The sequence below is a fragment of the Mytilus galloprovincialis genome, chromosome 7 (assembly GCF_965363235.1).
Source record: "Mytilus galloprovincialis chromosome 7, xbMytGall1.hap1.1, whole genome shotgun sequence".
Taxonomy (NCBI): Eukaryota; Metazoa; Mollusca; class Bivalvia; order Mytilida; family Mytilidae; genus Mytilus; species Mytilus galloprovincialis.
In genome coordinates this window covers 2645548-2660301 of record NC_134844.1, presented here as the reverse complement: position 1 = coordinate 2660301, position 14754 = coordinate 2645548, and the positions used below count along the sequence as shown (strand labels likewise).

At 32.6% G+C, this 14754-nt stretch overlaps 1 long non-coding RNA gene across 1 annotated transcript; it reads right to left on the bottom strand.

Moving 5' to 3' along the window:
* Nucleotides 1-11880: 11880 nt before the first annotated feature.
* LOC143082125 (uncharacterized) lies at nt 11881-14461 on the bottom strand. Its single transcript, XR_012980286.1, has 2 exons — nt 13927-14461; nt 11881-13448 (listed from the first exon to the last, which is right to left on the bottom strand). It is a non-coding gene; the product is annotated as an uncharacterized LOC143082125 (long non-coding RNA).
* Nucleotides 14462-14754: the final 293 nt, after the last annotated feature.

Genomic DNA, 14754 nt, shown 5'->3' with positions numbered 1-14754 from the left:
TCTTCTCGAGCTCTGTTTGGTGTACTGCGTAAATTTCTTTATCCATCAAAATCTTGTTTCTCGGTAAGTTATGAAGGTTCATTCACATAAAACGATCGTTTCCTTCGAGTATCGCTTTGAAACTTCTGGAATTGCACGAGTCATAATTCACTCTCTTTATAAAACATATAATTTTTTTAAAGAGACATATACTACAATATGTATTATATATGTTACTGCAGAGACATATATACTATATATATATAAGTACGTCTGAAATTGCGAAAGCAAATTTACAGATCTAACAATGTTGGGTTGATGTTTAAGACGAGTTGTACTATATGTATATATATATATACAACTCGTCTAAACATCAACCCAACAATGTTAGATCTGTAAATTTGCTTTCGCAAATTTTTGGTTCTTCCCTCGCCGGGATTCGAATCCATGCTACTGTGATATCGTGACACCAAATCTCCTGCACTGCAGCCGTCCCGCTAGACCACACGACCACCTGGGCTCTCTAAAAAGAGCTTTCGGTGGGCATGTGTTACCTTTCCACGTCAGTTTTAATCTAGCGGCGTACTACAGTACATGATATATAAGGCATGAAGATGTTATTGTTACAGATCAGCTAATGTGTCTCTGGTTACTGGTAGTTATAATACATATGTGTCTCTGGTTACTGGTAGTTATAATACATATATACAAATTAAGCCTGAACAATTTTAGATATGCGGCCTCATCCTAAATTTAAATCGGTACCATTCGGAAGGTTATCGATCGATTTATCAAGTTTTTATAAAAAGTCCAAGTTTCTGAAATAGAAATATTCCTTCATCGGTAGATTAGTTGTCACATAATACTTGACACAAAACACATCTTGAGAGAATGTTTTTTTAAAAATCGGCAAGTTTGCACACATACTTAAACGTTAAATCTATTGACGAATATTTCAGTTTTGTAATATTAGTTTTCCTTATCCGTTAAGTCCAGTCACGAGATGTTGAACTCCGTGTGCTTCATGAAGCTCTCTCTGCAAAAACTTTCTTGTGTGTGAGAATGAAAGTTAAACACTACAAACAAAGAACCAGTGAGTCACGTTGAAGGCCGTACGGTGACCTATATAGTTGTTAATTTCTGTGTTATGTTGGTCTCTTGTGGAGAGTTAATTGTCTCATCGGCAATCATACCACATCTTCTGCGGGACCCCAATTGCGGCTTCAGTTTTTCCCGACAACTGTGGGTATGGTTGCCTTATACTTCAAATGAAATTATTTATGCAGTCTTTGTAAGAACCAACCAAATAGTTTTCACAAGAATAACATGACAGGTACCTAATTGTCAATTAAGCATCGTCCAAAGATGAAAATAACTTGATACTAGAGACTTTTAGTATTAGGAACGATTTTAAAGATATTGTGTCACGATCTATACTCTCATCATATCTAAATATTTGGCGCTTACAATACAGTAACTTAGTGTCGTTCAAATGTTTCCCGCAATACTTAAAAAGATCTGCCGCAGATTGTATTATTTCGTTCCCCCGAAAAAAAAAAATCTATGTCTACTTGATTCTTTAAAAAGCCCCCGGCTGCGTCCTAAGGTTCCATTCACGAAAATTTCATATCCGCGTTTGAAACAAATGTCGGTTTACTAACATTCAAAAACAATTTCGTGACTTATACTGAACCGATAATATAAAGTGATAATACATGAAATATCCGGCAAACTTTCTACTCCGTCTACCTCTATGTCGAAAAATAACGGACACAAAAATACCTCGGTGCGCTGAAAATAAGTTTGTTGAAGTTCAAACTTTTCTTTACAAGTTTTTTTTGTAGTTTTCACTGTAATATATTCGTTCATTAATGAATTGGCAGCATCATCCGAAACATATTTTGTCCGTAAATTTTAAAGAAGCCTCTTTAGTGCTATAAGATAGAAAAGCAAAAGAAATGCTGGTACAATTACGCTCCCAAGTTTTACTCGTTTTAAAACCTTTGCAAGTTCTGCACTTAATTTAAAATTTGCGAGTAGAAATAAAACATGCAATCTGTTCCGGGTTGAGAGCAATACTTATCAATATCACGGAATAACAAAAAGAATCCAAAAAAATCAGTAACATATATATATATATATAGATAAATCAAATCGTAGTTTTAAAAGTCTCTCTATATATATGTAGTTGAACAATACATGCACCGACAATCGACTAGTTATGCGCTTGTTCTGTGTGTTTTTATGGTACTGCGTTTCTGGTTGTTTTGGCTATTCGAAACAACGTCAGGTTTCCGCCGTAAGAAATTTGATGCGTGCGACATCTTTTTCACCAATCAACATGTGATTTTATAATTTGATAGATTTCATACTTGCAATACTAAATATACTTATTATCTTTCATTTTCAAGAGACCAACGAATCTTTACTAAAAATATACTGTAACAGATTAGCAGTAAAATATACTTTATGTTGTTGTCCATCCTGCATTAGTCACGTGTTATCTATATGTCTTTGGTTTTGATTGTCGTTAATTGGCCGGTTGCTGTGTATATCCCACATTTCTATTTATGTAAATAAAGAAATAGCAACCCTTTTGATTTACATAAACACTTGTATACTTGTAAGAAAACTCCTTATAAGAGATTGTGAATACTCTCTTGCTTTTTCTGACGCCTATGTGACCAAAATTCCTCCCACAAAAAGGCAACATTGCTAATCGTCTGTGACTCGTTTTGCCTCCCCATTTTGTGAAAAGGTGCGTTTTTAACCAGCTGTGCCAGGCCTGTTCATTATGTCTAACTCAAAACACCAAAAACACACACATCCCCGAAGACCAAAGTACAAATTAATATGAATCTAAATTCAAAATGATTTTAAGATGTCGTTGGATTTTTGTCACCCACGCGACGCGTCGATGGGAACATAGAAATACAGGGTGTCCGTCCTTCCGTCCAGTCTTGTTATATCAGCAGGCGCGGATCCAGCCATTTAAAAAAAGGGGGTCCCAACTATATTGCTCCCATTCAAATGCATTGATCGGCAAAAAAAGTTGGGTTCCAAACCCCGGACCCCCCCACCCCCCCCCCCCCCCTCTTTGGATCCGCCACTGATCAGTGGCGACACACTTCTGATGACATTGAGTAAAAACAAAAAGAGACTCAAAGACAAACACCAGTTTTAAAACAAGTATACTACATATACATGAGGATGACAGTAAACCGGATGTATTTTACCTTTATTTATGACTTGCTATTTTTTTTTTTTGGGATTTCCAGTCCCGTTATTGATTTATTGATGTACTGCGGACGAGCGGGCGGGCTGCTTCAATCGTTTCCGTTCGATAATCTACGAACCTTTTATTCAAAGGTTTTCAAATTTTAATATGTTGTTACTTATGACAAAATGGAGGTAGATTTCGATATTGGCGATTAACATTTACATCATTCAGCAACAACATTATATAAGTTTGAAATAATTAAATGTTAATCTTGATAAGAACATGTTTTAAAAATTTGAAGCCTTCGATTGGAACAAATACATGTACTACATGGGAATATTTCTTGAGATCATTATATCTTTAAATAGGATAAAGTCAATTGGAAAACAAAAAGGACAAAGATTTTCTATATCTATTCTGAATTGAATAAATATTTTCATATATAACTGTATAATCAGATTAATATAATAGAAGGAAGTTTATGGAAATTGATGTATTTTTTTTTCCATTAATGTTGGTCATTTTTATTCTTGTTGAAACACGAAATACAGAGATTATATTCAATTTAAAGGTTAAATTATTTGCTTTGCATCGAATTTATTAAATCTGCTATATATGAGAAGCGAGGAAACAAGAATGCTTGTTTTTATATACAAAAGATAATTGTTTTAAAATACTTTTACTGTATATAATTTCAACATATTTCTATATAATAAGCTTGTAAACGTGTACATTCTACTTTTAAATATGAAATGGTGTTTATCCTCAACAGCATTCAGATCGGTGCATTACGTTTGCGCGCATTACCATTACATTTGCGCGCAAAAATCATTACGTTTGCGCGCATTTTTTTGACAGGTAAACTCAGGTAAAATACAGGTAACAATACTTATTTATTTATAATTTGCTAAATCATTTACAAGTATAAGTACTAATTCCGTTAGTCTTATTCCCAAGCGCACCAACGATGACGTGGAAGTGGGATTTTGAGCAATATAAGTCCGTTTTATTATGCATAAGGACTAAATCCTAGAAATATATATAGATAAAAATGAAAATGAAAAAAAATATATATAGTCAATTATAATCTAATTCAATTTTTATTTATCTTTTTATCTGAGTTTACCTGTAAAATGAATGCGCGCAAATGTAATCAAAAGCTGCGCGCAAACGTAAAACATTTTAATCCCCAAATGCGCGCAAACGTAGTGCGCCCATTCAGATACAATGCTACTGTTCTAATTTCTTCTTTAATTTTTTAGGATGTAAACTTTTAAATTATTTGCCTTTTTCAAAGTATTAACACATTTTCATGAATACAAACTGCATGTTTAATTATAAAAATAATCCCGATGTCTTTATCTGCCATATTCTTGGCTTGCGTATAATTGGCATGATTTGTACATGTTTATATTATTAATCTCTTTAGAACGTCTGGATTTTATTATACCCAATTAGCGTTATTAGATCAATTTTGGTAATTAGCACATACGGTTTTCCTTTTAAGGAACCCTGTAGTGCTAAAAGATGAACCATTTCACAGTCGGAAAATCTATTCATTTACATACAAGTGACATATTTACCACCTATTGAGGGATACTTGATTAATGCTCTTTCTTTTTTTATTGTATTATTAGGCATTTTCAATTGTTATCATAATCATTCAGATAAAATACATGTACATGTATGTGCATACTCGTGTATTTTCAAATTATACGATCATGCAAAACATTGAAATAACACGCCTTGTCTTAAGTTATATTGAAGAAAAAAAATATTCAATTATTCTCTTGATTAAAATGAGAAAAGATCACAAATAAGCAGAAATTAAACTAACTTTTTCCACACCAATATTGGTACTTTACCTTGGGTTGAGAAAACGTACCGCTTTTATCGATTTGATCATTTATTCTGGTTTAGAGTTTATTCTAATAATTATAATGTCATTGAATTACGTCGTCTTTTTTTCATATTTGAAGTACAAAAAGTAATAAAGTAATGCTGCTTATAATGTAGTACAGTGTTATTATATTAGTGCATTTCTCCCTACACCTGAGATTCGTGTAGCATTTGCAGCTGGACGTTTTCACAAATCAATCCATCAACCCATTCATTATGTGTCTTTAAGCTATAAAAAAGTATCAATTTACTATTACAATTCGTCGTATGAGTTAAAGTTTCCGTTCTGATACAACAAGCATATCGAATTGTAAACCCTGATGTAAGGAAAGATAAATACATTTTAAAGCATTTGTGTTTTTATACCAGCAAGATCTTAAAAAATCCTCACTCAAGTTTTAAATAGTTTCCTTGGTTCTGGATAAAAGCTTTGAAGATTTTCTTAACCATCCAAATAGAAAAAAATATCATCGGTCCGACATTTAAAAAGCACCCTGCCATTTTTAATATCATAACTTCAAAAAGTTCTGGTTTTGATTCGGGAAGAACAATATCTACTTAATCAATTCAAATATTTTCACGTTCTCTGAAACCATCAATACGTAAAATTTCTTATAATATATAAGACACTTTCTAATTTTTTGGGAGTTGATAAAATACATTTCTTTACATATATGAACGATATCAACAAACGTTTGCAAATATTACACAAACATTTGACAGCATTTACATTGGTTGTAAATGTTTTATAAACCATGGTCTCTCAAAACTTTGCATACGTCTGTAAAGATGTGTTGCAAATATTAATATTTATCAAAATAACTATAATACTGGAAAGTATTAGTAAATAAAATACATTTCGTTACATACGTGAACGATATCGACAAACGTTTGCAAATATTACACAAACATTTGACAGCATTTACATTGGTTGTAAATGTTTTATAAACCGCGGTCTCTCAAAACTTTAAATTCGTCTGTAAAGATATGATGCAAATATCAATATTTAACAAAATAACTTTAATACTGGAAAGTATTAGTAAATAAAATACATTTCTTTACATACATGAACGATATCGACAAACGTTTGCAAATACTACACAAACATTTGACAGCATTTACATTGGTTGTAAATGTTTTATAAACCGCGGTCTCTCAAAACTTTGCGTACGTCTGTAAAGATATGTTGCAAATATCAATATTTATCAAAATAACTATAATACTGGAAAGTATTAGTAAATAAAATACATTTCTTTACATACGTGAACGATATCGACAAACGTTTGCAAATATTACACAAACATTTGACAGCATTTACATTGGTTGTAAATGTTTTATAAACCGCGGTCTCTCAAAACTTTGCGTACGTCTGTAAAGATTTGTTGCAAATATCAATATTTATCTAAATAACTATAATACTGGAAAGTATTAGTAAATAAAATACATTTCTTTACATACGTGAACAATATCGACAAACGTTTGCAAATATTACACAAACATTTGACAGCATTTACATTAGTTGTAAATGTTTTATAAACCGCGGTCTCTCAAAACTTTGCATACGTCTGTAAAGATATGTTGCAAATAACAATATTTATCCAAATAACTATAATACTGGAAAGTATTAGTAAATAAAATACATTTCTTTACATACATGAACGATATCGACAAACGTTTGCAAATATAACACAAACATTTGTCAGCATTTACATTGGTCGTAAATGTTTTATAAACCGCGGTCTCTCAAAACTGCCCACACCTCTGTAAATCAGTCATGCAAATTTTAAACTTTGCATATATCTCCTATCTTGGAAAGTGCATGCAAATCTATGGCATTTCTTTACATATCTTTGAAGAATGACTAAAGCTATGGAAATAAAATAATTATCTTTAGCATATCTTTGACGACCTCCTAAATAATGTCAAAGGAATAATTCATTTACATACACATTAGCAGGTCTGCAAATTTATCTTGCAGAAAAGTAGTTACATTTGTCAAACATTTACATGACTGTCCAAATTGTTGTAAATCTGACTTTTCGTGTAGTGTATACTCAAAAAATTTATCCTGTTGAACTTACTTTAAAAGAAGCTCATACTAACAATGACCACTGCCCTTTCCTCGATCTTGATATCTTTATCATTAACGGGAAGCTTAATACAAAAATTTATGAGAAAAGATATGATTTTTCATTTCCTATCGTTAATTATCAATTTTTAGATGGTGACGGTCCCTTGTCACCATCTTATGGTGTTTATATATCTCAATTTGTACGATTCGCTCGTGTAAGTACCAACGTATTAGATCTTAGCGAGAAATTTATGTTATGTTCTTCTCATATATTTTATGATAGTATGATACTAAACCCCTAACGGGAGGGATTGATCCTGATATTCATATGATGAAGACATAACCTTTCTATCAGTTTAATTGAGGTCTGGAGCTGGCATATCAGTTAACTGCTAGTAGTCTATTGTTATTTATGTATTATTGTTATTTTGTTTTTTGTTAGGTACCGTTATTAGAAGAAAAGCAATTAAATAAGATGATTTTTTATTTTTTTATAGGCTATGCAAGTGTTCTGACGCCTAATGTAGAACTGTATTATTTTCTTTAAAATACTGATGGTAGTTTATTACAATTTCCCTTCATACATCGATTCTTGATTGGTCTGCTCGAGGTGATAAAATTGAAAAAAAACTCCCCCCGCTGAGCCATTGGATAGAGTAATTCATCTCCTTTATATTAGCAAATCTGGCATCTTTACGTGAAGAAAAACAATTAAAATTGTATATTATTACAACCGTGGATTTTGTTGTCAAACTTATTTATTGTTCTTTCCTAATGAATGATTTGATGTTAATCAACCGTCTCTTAGTCTATATGATCATTTGTTGTCTCTCTGAAGTAGAATTCTTCTCAAAATGAACACCAGAGAGAAATGTTTTTTTATTTTATAAGATACGTTATGTTTAACTGTGAGAGGCTTTCAATTATACAAATGTAATTAAATTTAAACATGATAACATGCTTTATCGTTACATGTTGTACCAGAACGAAACGTTTCACAAAAGTAAAATTTTGATGATATCGAAGATTTTTTGGTTGTCCTTTACTGTCTATTTTCTTCTTTTATTTATTGTTTGTACCCGGATTTGTGTTTGTTTTCTCAATCGATTTATGAATTTCGAACAGCAGTATACTACTGTTGCCTTTCTTGTAAGACTGAGTTCATCTTTCACTTTTCTATAAATAATTCTCAATTTGTCGCATACCAAAAAATAATTCGTACTCTTCTTGCATATATAAAGGCAACAAAAGTATACCTCTGTTTATAGTAATAATTCGTTTAAGCAAAACAAATCCGAGTTTGTTGTGACAAACGCGATCATTTTGTCAAAATTGCTTGAAGATTGTTCTGTTGGTTCCGTAATTTTTGTTCTTAAATCGGTGGTTTTCATATTCGTAACAAATATACATCTTTTTGTGCACTTCTGGTTAAGTATCCGTTAATGGCAATTTCAGCGTATGGGTTTCAATAAACCTTGAAGTGCATATCAGATATACTTGTTGTTTATACAGTTTATTTAATATACTTTTATAAAACTGCTTAAATAGACACACAAACACACAACATTTTGCATAATTAATTTTGTTCATGATGACCTCTTCCCTTCCATAAGCATAACGTATCATCATTGACGCTTTGAGAAAATGCATGAATTTTACAATGTAAAATATAATTATCGTTAGGATGTAGACCCCTTATTGCAACAATGTTACATTCTCAAAATACCCTGAGGTACTCCGGCACACCATGAGCTAAAAAGAAGGATCTACAGGGAACTAAGAGTTGTTAAGAATAATTACCATATTCACGCATATGAACGTATAAAAAATTAAATATCGGTCAAGTCCAACTTGAACAACTTTTAGTAAAAATTCGGGCAAACATATTATGTAAAATTACCGCGTTTTTATATATCTAAAAAACTGTTATGGAAATTTGAAAATTTGAGAAACAAATATATCAAATTTGGTGATTGAAGTCACCTATAATACATGAAATAAAGATATATTACCATTCATTTACGACAGGTAACAAAACATTTTTTTAATTAGTGCAAAAAATCGGCATATGAAAAGAAATGTTCGTGGATTAAATATTGTTTTACAGAGAACAATAATAATTTAAAGAACAAAATTTTGCATGGGAACAACAACGAAAAATTAGGAAACAATAAACTGTCACCGTCCTTTTTTGGATCGAGGAGTCCATGCGATTAGGATTAGGTATGCATTTGTTTTTCATGTTTGTGTTGCTAGGTCCAATGCAACAACCATGAAACACTGGCGTTTATGGAATAGTACAAAAGTTGCAAAACTCGGTACGTTTTTGTGGCAAGCAACAGACCTGTGCCCGGCCACGTGTACTTGTATTTTTTTCCATCTGATGAGTTAAGCCTTTTTCAACTGATTTTTATAGTTCGTTTTTATGTTGTACTGTAATACCACTGTCCCAGGTTAGGGGAGGGTTGGGATCCCGCTTACATGTTTAATCCCGCCACATTATTTCATGTATTTATGTATGTGCCTGTCCCAAATCAGGAGCCTGTAATTAAGTGGTTTTCGTTTGTATATGTGTTACATATTTGTTTTTCGTTAACTTTTTTATATTAATAAGGCCTTTAGTTTTCCCGTTTGAATTATTTTACATTGTCATATTCGGGCCTTTTATATCTGACTATGCGGTATGGGCTTTACGCATTGTTGAAGGTCATACGGTGTTTCTTGTGGACAGTTGTCTCATTGGCAATCCAATCACATCTTCTTTTTTACAGATGATTTGAACATAAACACATTACCTGCTTTCAGTGAATATAGCTGCATTCTAATGTTAGTGTAGACTTGTGTTACGCAACAAAGTTTACTTAATGTATCCATTATTCCTGGGTGTCAGGACCCACGACAGTATTACTATATCAAATATCAAAATCATCATAAATGGACCCAAGCGGTATGTTGCATTGTGGATTGAGTTAAGGAATAAATATGTACTTCTAAAAAGATGTCACGAAACAAGCCGGTTTCTCTAGTATAGTTTTTGTGACATTTTTCTAATCATTTAAGCGATGAGTCTTGGTGAGATCAAGTTGTCTTTTAATGTAATATATATATAGAGTAGACCGTTGATTTTCCCGTTTGAATGATTTTACAATAGTTTTTTTGGGGCCCTTTATAGCTTGCTGTTCTGTTTGAGTCAAGTCTCCGCGTTGATGTCCGTACATTCACCTATAATGGTTTACTTTTATAAATTGTTACTTGGATGGATAGTTGTCTCATTGGCATTCATACCACATCTTTCTATACTAGTATCTATTTAGATTTTAGCGAGATAAATTTGTGTATTACTGAACAAATATCACACCAGGGTTTCTGATTTCACAAACTAGTCAAAACATATACTAAATTTCATCATCGGTAAAAGGACATCATTCGTAAATATAATTCAACATATGCAGCAATTTTATAAGTTCAGGTATTTCACATCCAATTTGTCATAGTAATATTTTTTCCCAAAGCACAAAAATGTCGGCATTCACCTCAAAAGCTAACTTTACTTTTAAACATGGTTATTAAGAAAGGATATAGTTACGATACTGTTGTCAGATCATTAAAAACTGCATATGTTGGCTTTAATATTGATTTATTTATAGGGTTTATTCATTTGAAATAAACACATTTATTCTAAACCAGTTGTTGGCATGATATACGGATCATGTTCTTCTGATATATTTAATGATGGTAAAAAACTTAAACCTAACGAATGGGATTGTGTTTGATATTCATATGATGAAGCAATAATCTTTCAATCAGTCTAATTCAGGTCTGGAGCCTCCATGTCAGTACTTGCTAGTAGTCATTTGTTAATTTATTGATCATTGTCATTTTGTTTAGTTTTCTTTTGTTATCTATTCTGACATCTATTCTGACATCGGACTCGAACTTCTTTTAAACTGAGTTGTACTGTACGTATTGTTATGTGCTTTTTTTTCTGGCTGGAGGTATAGAGGAGGGTTGAGATATATAAAAAAAACTTGTTTAAACACGCCGCATTTTTGCGCCTGTCTTAAGTCAGGAGCCTGTGGCCTTTGTTAGTCTTGTATGGAATTTAATTTTAGTTTCCTTTATCTATTTCGGAGTTTAATACGACATCCATTATCATTGAACTATTATACATTTTTGTTTAGGGGCCAGCTGAAGCACGCCTCCGTGCGCGGGATTTTCGCGCCCAAATTAAAAACCATTGGTGGCCTTCGGCTGTTGTCTGCTCTTTGGTCGGGTTGTTGTCTATTTGACACATTCCCCATTCATATTCTCACGTTTATTTGTATCTGGGTTTTTTTTGGGTCTGTGTTTCGTAATAAAATTGTTTTGCTTCATCTTGTCCATATTGTTTTTTTTATCTATGTCGGAAGTCATACATCATGATTTCTAATTTCACGTTATGTAATAATCCAGTCTGGTAACATGGGTGTATTGATACTGACGAAATTTATCCTCTAAGTTTCCGTAATGATCGAATAGTGTTGTATGGCAACATTTCTATATGTTTTATTACCTGTCAAGGGTTGTCACTTATTTGATTAGATTTATTAAAGTAATATAGCTTTATAACGGCAATGGACATTTGAGCGCATTGACAGGACATTTGAGCGAGAAAAAAAAGGACGTTTGAGCGCCAAAGTATAGGACATTTGAGCGCCTAAATTTTAGGACATTTGAGCGAAAATAAGAATAAGCGTAGGACATTTGAGCGAAAACAAGTCTTGGATAGAGAATTGTCTTATTGGCAATCATACCACATTTTCTTACGAATATAGTTCATTAAATGAGGAGTTTACCAACAAAAAGATTAAAACATATTTTAATTGTAAAAAACAAAGCACTAAAAACAAAGCACAGTCATAAAACAGGAGTTTACCAACAAAAAGATTAAAACATCTTTTAATTGTAAACAAAGCACTAAAAACAAAGCACTGTCATAAAACATAAAACTCGGCAACGGCATTATTTACAAGTCTGTTCGGGCTTGGAACTTATATCCCAGGCTTCTGACATAAAAATCCCTCGTAATTTCCTGCTGGCAGTATTTCGAATGCAAATCCCGGAGATTCTGTTCCTTCTCCTTTTCTGTTCGGCTCTGCGGTGCATCAATGTTCAAACTCCGAATTTTTATGTAAGTCACAGATTGCAATTTGATAATAGTGTCAAGGAAAATATAAATTGATGGATGACTGTGATAGAACTGCTCGTTATAATGGGCATGAAATGATTCGGGCCCATTGTTAGTACGTTTTAACGAGGATGGAACTTCGGCCCAGAGATGAGGGGGAAAGAACGATTCATCTGTTATATAAGTATCAGTCAGGTAATCTGCAAATTCTATACAAGGCTTGTCGTTAGGTACAACGGCCATAAAATCTTCTACGAAACAGTCGGCTACTTCGTCTGGAGCTAAAAAGGCTATCCCAAAAATCCCTTTAAGCCATTTACTAATGTCTGAATCAAGCTCTTTGTATTGTTGACTAAGTCCAACTTTCTGGATTTTTCGCCACCAGGCTTGGCCTAAGTGAAACCTACAGCATTTGATCTCTATAGACGGGAAAAAATCCTTCATAACTTTCATTACCCGTTCTTCAAAATCGACGTGTACTGCTTTCGGTTGAAGTGTGTGACCTTGATCGGAACATAGCTTGACAATTGAGGAAAAGCAATTCACGTAAATTTCTTCAGACTTTCCAGGAAGTAAGCAGAATACAAGAGGGACATAATTTCCTTTGTTATATAGCCATGAATAGTATATAACTGTTTAAAGAACTTTGGGCAATATTTGTAAGTACCATCCATAAAAATTTCCGGCACACTGCATAAACATTCAAGATTGGTTGGACACGTAAGAATAATTATACCAGTTTGTTCATCATTAAACTGCACAAAATTTTCAAATTTATTTGACTGAATATTAATCTTCTTTAATGATTGGTGTGTTTCCTCTCTAGATTTAGGAAGTGCAGGGTGAGATTTACGCCTCTTTCTATATATAGCCTTTGAAACGCTGCCAATGTCTTCAGACTTTAGATTTGCTTCATCCATGTTCTGTAACTCTGTACGGATAATTTTTGAAGGACGTTGAGCAATATCATCATCCGCTTTTCTTTTTGATCGTACCCGCAGCAAGTGACGTTCATTGTCACGATCACTGGTATCATGGTTATGAGTATTTTTCTGTTGAATTATAACGGTTCCGGTACAATCCGTCCTCAGTCTTGCTTTGCAACCTTTTGCCTGAAAAATATTGAAAGGACAAATACAATTGAAGTGTTTAAATGCTTTTTCATTTGCTATTGCAAGACATAAAAATAAGATGTAGTATGAAATGAAATGAAATGAAATTCATAACATGTTTAGAATGGGAACACCACAGACATTTATGTGTTTAGCTTCTAAACATTTTCCTAAACATGTTTAGGCTCTAAGCACAATTTTTACAGTGTATTGTATGAATATTGTAAAGTGCCTAGAAAATCAACCTAACAATGTTATATAGGTTACAGTACGACCTTCAACATGGAGCCTTGATACCTAACCCTATATGTGGTAGCTTATATTCAAATGTGTTAAAAAATTAATCTAAAGGAGGTATAAGATAGACATATAATGATATAGATATAAATCAAAATTAAAAGAAGTTATGGAAGTTGAAGCGTAACAGACGAACAAGTAGTTTACATTAACATTAAATTTGTAAAAAAAAGGTACTTACTGTACATCTCCAGGATATTTCTTCTCCTTTTAGTGTTTTGTCCACTCTATATCGGAAACTGTCACAAACAAGGCTTCTTTTTCCCTTATTAGTCTCGGTCAAAATAATATCCATTTTAACACGTACATGTATTATTAGTATTAAGATTTCAAGTGCCAAGGGACATTTCACTTAATAGATATATATATAAGAATTTTAGAACAAAGAAAATTTGCATAGCCAATGAATTATAGTAGAATTGATTGGTAAATAGAGATCAACTTAGGATTTCACTTACATAAACCAGCCAGAACCGGTCGAATTACTCGGGTGTGAAATAAAATAAAAAATATTTATAACTAAATCTTACTTTTTTTTCTTACTTTTAAAAAAAAATCTTAATTCGTGTAAAATTATCAGGGAAAATTTCGCTCAAATGTCCTGTCTGAAAACTCAGGTAAGGTTAATATCCCGGCGCTCAAATGTCCTATGAAGTCGGCGCTCAAATGACCCTATGTGCTTTTTTCTTTTTCGCTCAAATGTCCTATGCCCCTTTATAATGTATAAGTCCTTTCAAGAGCATTTATGTATCGATTTATATAAGTTTTTCAGGTCACCATTATGTCCACCAGGACTTAACTGTTAAAAAACGTTTTTCGGAGATACTTTTGCAGTTGATAACGCAATGTGTTAAGACCTTTTGTCCGACGTGAAAAAAATAGCAAAATGTATTTGTGTTAACATCGTTTAACTAGCCTATCGAATTAAACATATAATCTAAGTATAAATACATTTTGAATTATTGGTGGTAATTAATTGATTGAATGAATGCTGATTTCTTAACATGGC